Source organism: Gymnoscopelus braueri, assembly GCF_963280865.1.
Source record: "Gymnoscopelus braueri genome assembly, chromosome: 18".
Lineage (NCBI taxonomy): Eukaryota > Metazoa > Chordata > Actinopteri > Myctophiformes > Myctophidae > Gymnoscopelus > Gymnoscopelus braueri.
The window spans coordinates 39,369,849-39,377,058 of record NC_137618.1 but is presented as its reverse complement, the minus strand read 5'-3'; the positions used below and the strand labels follow the sequence as shown (position 1 = coordinate 39,377,058).

Sequence of the window (7,210 nt, the reverse complement as noted above, 5' to 3'; positions counted from 1 at the left end):
GAGGGAGGATGAGAGAACGGGCGGAGGAGTGAGGGGGAGGTACAGAGAAAGGTGGTGGTAATGAGAGGAACGGTGCAGAGGGAGCAGAGAAGCCAGCATCAGCATTTTTTTCCTCGAACATCCCCATAGCCATTAAACATCTACTCTACCGATAAAATGTGCTTCTCTGGAAGACAATAAAACACCCCTTCTCCTCACATCTCTATAGCAGCAAGAGACACACACACACACACACACACACAGAGACCAGGTTGAAGCTTTGTTTTTTAAAACAAAAGGCATTTATTGCGAAAAATGCACTTGACATGAAAAAAATAACAACAGAAACAAAACAACAAAACAACCAAACCAACCACGGGTCATCAGTACAAGACGATGTATAATGATCACATGGTAGAGAGAGAGAGAGAGAGAGAGAGAGAGAGAGAGAGAGAGAGAGAGAGAGAGAGAGAGAGAGAGAGAGAGACGGCGCTGGATGTCGCCCCAGCGCACAGAGCAATGACTCCGACGGCACAAAAGGCCTATAAATATTCTGCACAATATATAATTATATATATAATTTCTGTTTCTCTTTTCCGGGCCAGTACCGTTCGAACTAGAAGCCACCTCGGTCCTGACCACAGGCATCCATCCATCCACGCCGTGCCAAAAAAAACATTGTATTTCTATTCTTCTTTTCATAAAGTCATCTCGGTAGAGCTACATACAGAGGTCAACCCCCCCCCCCCCCCCACCCCACCCCAAGAACACCCCCCCACACACACACACACGCACATACAGACGCTCACACTCAAACACGCAAGTATCCATAGGACATATGGCCGACACATCTAAGGCCAAAGATGGCAGCAGGAGTCGCCTATGGCTTCCTGCTTTGGGCCTTAGAAAAAAGATTACAAAAACAAAAGGAGTGGACAATGCCTGCACGTCCGATCAGAAATAAGAGGACGATGCGTATGGTATAAGTGGCACATTTGAGCTACTTCGATGGCAGAGGATAGACCGGGTATAGGGGTTATACTGAGAGTTTGTCGCTGCACATAGATAGATAGATCCAGTGGTGGGAAAAGTACTCAATCGCTTTGCTTAAGTGAAAGTATCAATGCTGCAATGTAGAAATACTCTGTTACGGATGTTTAAGTCCGGAATTCAAAATTTACTTGAGTAAAAGTACAAAAAGTATTGGCATAAAAAATGTACTTAAAGTACCAAAAATAAAAGTACTCATTATGCAGAATGTCCCGTTTCAAGTTTTCAAATGTATACAAATCTTTTGAAAATAGCAGATCTGCTATTTTCAAATGGCCGAAATGTATACAGAGCTGAAGTGGTTAATGTATGTTTATTGTTTTGTAATAATAATCAAAATCTACAAAGTAACTAGTAGTAATAGTAGTAATAAATGTAGTGGAGTAAAAGTACAATATTTGGATCCGAGATGTAGTCGAGTAGACGTAAAATATTGGAAATTGGAAATATTCAAGTAAAGTACAAATACTTTAAAATTGCACTTAAGTACAGTACTTAAGTAAGTGTACTTAGTTACTTTCCACCACTGGATAGATCCTGCTCTCGTGATTGGACATGGCAAATCTATCTATCTGCAAATCTATCTATCTATTTGAAAATAGCCAATCTACAAGCTCACAACGCGACAGGATTTCGACCAGAAACTTGTGAAACGGGACACATTGTGCATAACAAGTCAAATCTGAGTCCTTCTTCCACCACTGGGCTGTTCCTTCTCTGCTCCTGGAGGGAATACAAACGCCTCTGTCATCCTCAGGAGGAGGAGGAGGAGGAGGGAGAAGCAGTCGAGAAAAAAAAGGAAAGACAGTTAAGATCCTCGTTGCCCGTCACGGATGGGGAATTGTGCTTTAAGTAGCTACTGTAGGCTTTGCAGAAACTAGAGTCCCTCCATAAATCCAGGGAAGAGAAAGTTCAGCGAATACGCACACCTAGGATTTTATGCAGTATTGTGCTGTAAGAATGCTGGTTTTTCGTGACAAACGAGTCACAGTCAGGTCTATAGAATGTATTCACAACCATAACCAGCTGGTTTTTGTCTTCCTCATGGAGAGAAAGTGGCTGAAAAGAGACACTTTTCTGCCACCGTCAACACTCATGGTACTGATTGCATGCGTGTGTGTGTGTGTGTGTGTGTGTGTGTGTGTGTGTGTGTGTGTGTGTGTGTGTGTGCGCACGCGCGTGCATGCGTGTCATTGACATGAGTATGTACAAACTGTGTAAGTGTTAATTTAATCCTGAGCGTTAAAGCTCCAATCCGATTTTTATGTCCTACCCGAGTTTCGAACCAGGTATATATATCTGGGTTTGAGTCCAAAAATCTACCGCTCATTGAAGATGCAATCCCCGCTTGGCCAGGGGAGATATACTGTGCTTATGAGTTTGAGGCAGTGCTACATTTCAACCAGTATGGTTTCCCTAACATACTCTACCATACAGATTGCTGCTTTAATTGCCACTCTGGATTTGACAGTGTATTCATATAACTGGTCTGTGTATGGATGAATTTGTTAAGTGGAACATGTGTGCAGTAGTAGTGTGTATGTATGTGTAAATCAGGGCCTCTGTATAACTTAAAGGAGTAGTTCACCCAAAAAAATTCTTATTTTCTATCAATTTTACACCCCACGAAGCATTGAATTCATGGAGTTTTTTTTGTTTTTGTCGCATTCCTGAGCCTAATTCCTAAGTCTCCTATCGGAGAGACCGTGGGATGCAAGTGTTTTTGTAAAAAAAAAATAGATTATTTTGTTGTTAAAGCTCTAGATTCTGATTGTAATCATAGAGTGACTTTGTTCAGTAACACAATTTTTTTAGCAAAGAAATATCACTTAACCCTTTAAAACCAGGAAAGCATCTGTGCCATCTTAGATGTTACTAGCTTTGGCTATTCAAAAATAGCAGATATACAAGCTCACAGCGCGTCACTTCGTGCCGCGCTGCGAGCTTGTACATCTGCTATTTCTGTGTGAGAACTACTCATTTAGAAGGCATTTGTAGAATCGGCGTCTCAGGTCTTAATGGGTTAACACCCTTGCTAACAGCATGTCCTCTGTGCCAGCCATGGCCCAGGAGGGAGGCCTCGAGGGAAATCTTAAATCAATCTTAAATGCCAAGACTTAGTTTTGGTTTCATCTGTCGCTCCAGACACGCAGGATTACCCACAATGCACTGCCTGCTGCTGTATCCGCCCAGCGACAGATGACCGGAGATCACGCTGTACACTCCCCAGTGTGTGTATGTGAGTGTGTGTGTGTGTGTGCGCGCACACGCTTGTGCACGCGTTTCTCTGCTGACGTGTGCACAGTATGTGTTAATTTTACTCTGAGAGTGCATAAAATGGAACCAAATGGACCCGTAAGGTAAGGTCCATTTGGTTCCATTCGTGCGGTCTCCGAGTAAAATCGACACCCAGACATTTTACAGTGCGTTTTCCATTTCGCAAAGTTTGTTTACTGTCCTTCACAGTTCTGGCGAGGGGTCGAGAACTCATTTTTATTACGCTGCTAAAACCTTGATAGGACAACGGCGCTGCGCGCGGAGCGAGTGAGAGAAAGACGTGTCAAGGAGAATCACTCTCTGGAATGAATTGCATTTCCCTGTTGTCAGACACAAGTTGCAGCTTGTTAAATAGTGTCGCCGCCGGTTTTTCCTTGCCGTTTCGTTTTGCCGGTCTGTGCTATTTTACCATATTTTCACGGTGGTCATTTTGCTCTTATGTGTCACCTTCAGGGGGTGGGAAGTGAAAATGGCCGCCATGTAAATACTTTATGTTCAACGGTCTCTTTGTTGGGGCGGCCGTAACTGAATAGGTAGAGAAGCTTCTGGTTGGACCCTCGGCTCGCACACAGTGTACGTTTCTAAGTGTCCTTGAGCAATACACTTAAGCCCTGGCCATCTGAGCAGCTATCTGCTGGGTGAAGCTGTAAAATGCATTTCCCCTCCCCTTGGGATCAGAAAAGCCTCCCTCTCCCCTTGTGCTTGACCTCTCCAGTTTGGTGAGCGAGGATTGGAACATTAATGATTGGTTTCTGATACCTAGTTGGAAAGCTCATATGCTGTAGGTTTCTCCAGCCAATGATAGAGGACATGGTGCAGGCTTTCACCTGCCTACTGTACGTTTATCCAATAGAGGTTTTGTGGTTTTGTTCTTGGCCAATAGTAGTTGTTTGTGCTGTGTTCTGGCCTGTGCTTTCACAATAGGTGATGTAGTGGTGAGAAATTGCCGTTTTTCCTTTGCTCAGGATAAACCACTAACAGCCTATCGCTATATCCCATAGCTGTCAGATGGCTGGTATTACAACACACGCACACACGCACCCACCCACGCACACGCACCCACACACACATACACACACGCACCCACACACACACACACAATCCATTAGGAAAAAAATATGTTCACCTCTTTAAAGACTGGCTGCTTTAAGCAAAGCTTTTTGCCCAATAAGTCAATGTAGCACCAGCTAGCTAAACACACACGCACCCACGCACGCACGCCCACACATACACACTATACGTTTTGCTGTGCTTTTATCCCCAGCAGGGCAGAAATAGAGACAGAGATGGCCGTGGCTGGCGCCGCAACTAGACGTACCTCGACCCACATTCATGTATGTATAGAAATTCACAAAAAAAGCAGATCGGACGCACACTGAAGCAGTACAAAAATACTCCTCGAAAGGTTGAGGAGACCGGAGGAAGTAGGCCTGATTTATGCTTCGTCGGACGGCCGGTGTCGCGTGTCGAACATATGCCGACCTACAAGCTCACAACGCGTTGTGAGCTTGTAGGTCGGCTATTTTCGACCCGCGGCACCGTCAAGCGACGTGGCATGAATCGGCCTTTAGGCTGTCAAAAGGATGGCAGCTGTGTGGTGACAAATATTCCCTCAGGCCCCGTCCCACAACTCAAAGTTATTTCCCAGAGAGCATTGCTTCTCAACTTTGTTCTGCTCTGGGACCTGAATGTTTCATCTTCAATGTGAAGTCACACAAACCACTCCACCAACACCAGTCAATTCTCCTCTATGGAAGTTATTCTCCGTAGAGCCCGACGGATACAGTACATCTCTTTGGCCGAAATGTTGGCCATTATTTGACTTTTTTTGACGATGTCGGACGATGTCACAGAATATGTGTCCCGATTTTTTACCTTTTCCATTTTTTCAAAAATAGCCGATCTACAAGCCCACTAGGGAGCTCAAATGTCCAAAACTGTTACTTCTCATGATTCAAATTGAAAAGTATCAAAAGTAGCAGACCTACAAGCTCAAAACGTGTCGCTTCGCGCCGCGTTTCGAGCTTGCCGATCTGCTACTTTTGATACTATTTGTGTGACGCTGTAGTACGATCAAGAAGGGCATTAACTTACGAAAAAACACAAAAAGTTAAAATATAGAGATAAGAGGTTTCTGCCTGACAGAGACGATAAGTTAAATGTTGTCAAATAGAAACTTTTTGAATGTTTTATCAAATTAATTTCAAGATTTTTGCACTCTTTACAAAACACGGGTCAAAACATCGGTAGTCAGTGGTCTACTGTAGGACTCTACAAAATAGGGAATGGCATCGGACCCCAAAAATGTGCCATGGGGGTGGAGGTCTGGTTCTCTGTCTCTGATACCTCGTCAGAACATCTCATGGTCAACTTTCAGGTCCCAACCTGCAAATCGTCGCTGTCCGGCAGAAACCTCTTATCTCCATATTTTAACTTTTTGTGTTTTTTCGTAAATTACCGCCCTACCGCCCTACAAAAGTACTTTTAATACTTTTGAATTTGAATCCTGAAATGTAACAGTTTTGGACATATGAGGTTTCCAGCCGACAGAGACGAAATTACAAACAATCACATTGCCACTTTCAAATTAAGAGTTTCTTTCTAAAAAAAAAAGTAATCTTCAAATTTAGAAAATCACTTTTAAATTCACTTGAAATTAAAGAAATTGACAACCACTGGTCTAATTTACCCAGCAAAATGTGCTAAATGTCTGAGTGTCTTAATGGCACTATGAGGGGTAGAGCAGTGGTTCTCAAAGTGGGGTTCGGGGACCCCCCAGGGGTCCTTGAAGTCATTCCAGTGGACCCCAAGCAAAATTAGTAAGTTATCCTTACGTTAAGTTAATGCGTTTTCCTTATTTTATACTTGGGCTATTCAAAAATAGCCGATCTACAAGCTCACAAGGTGTCGCATCGCAACGCCTTGTGAGCTTGTAGATTGGCTACTTTTGAATAATGTTGACACATCTCGAAAACGTTTTCAAAAGTTTCCAAATGGCCTAATATGAATCAATTTGGGGGTCCTTGACATGAAAATGTTCGAGGACCACTGGGGTAGAGAAGTGGGCGACAGGGCCTTCCTGGTCGTATGTCTGTGCTCTTCAGTGACCAACAATGTCAAGGTTCAAAGGTCGTTGCGATGACCTGGACGAAGGCCCCCGTTCCACGGCGGTCCTGTGGAGTGCCTGACTGGAAAAGCTGGTCCGCTCCCGGTGTGCTTGGGCTGGTTGAAGCCGGGTCTGGCTTGGTGTTTATTGTGTGTGTGTGTGTGTGTGTGTGTGTGTGTGTGTGTGTGTGTGTGTGTGTGTGTGTGTGTGTGTGTGTGTGTGTGTGTGTGTGTGTGTGTGTGTGCTGTAGGAACAGTTCTGTGTGCCCCAGTGGTGGACAAAAGCACTCAAGCCCAGTACTTGAGTCGAAGTATAAGATACTCCTACAAGTGCAAGTTGCTCAGTCAAATTTGAACTTGAGTTAAAGTACTGGTAGTACTTGCTTTAAAAAAAATAGTATTCAAAAGTACAAATTACAAAGTACATTTTCTTTTCAATATCAATGCATTGCTGTATTGAAATAAATAAATAAAAACGTAAAAAAAAGAGAAGATCTGCTATTTTCAGTATTTCTGAAATAGGCCTCAAGTGGTTAACGTATTTTTGGGTCCTTGGGGGGTCCCTTCCAAGAAATGTCTTGGAGTCAAAAGTACAATATTTGTCTTTGAAATGTTGTGGAGTGAAAGTCATCAGCTTCCAAAAAACAAAACAAATAAGTAACAAGTACAGATACTCACAAACTTGTACTTAAGTACAGTACTAATAAGTAAATGTACTTCGTTCACCACTGGTGTGCACAAGTATATATGTGTGTACATGTGTGTATGACCGTGAGAGGGAGAGAGTGTGTGTGTGTGT

General features: G+C 43.3%; 1 protein-coding gene across 2 annotated transcripts in view; it reads right to left on the bottom strand.

The window, feature by feature from the left end:
* Nucleotides 1-3,420: 3,420 nt before the first annotated feature.
* The window catches only part of LOC308105641 (E3 ubiquitin-protein ligase SH3RF3-like), a 153,077-nt gene continuing 149,287 nt past the window's right edge, over nt 3,421-7,210 (bottom strand). For both annotated transcript variants that reach the window (XM_080456496.1, XM_080456497.1), the window contains exon 10: nt 3,421-7,210. This exon is cut by the window's right edge and continues 262 nt beyond it. The gene's annotated coding sequence lies outside the window, so the exon portion shown is untranslated.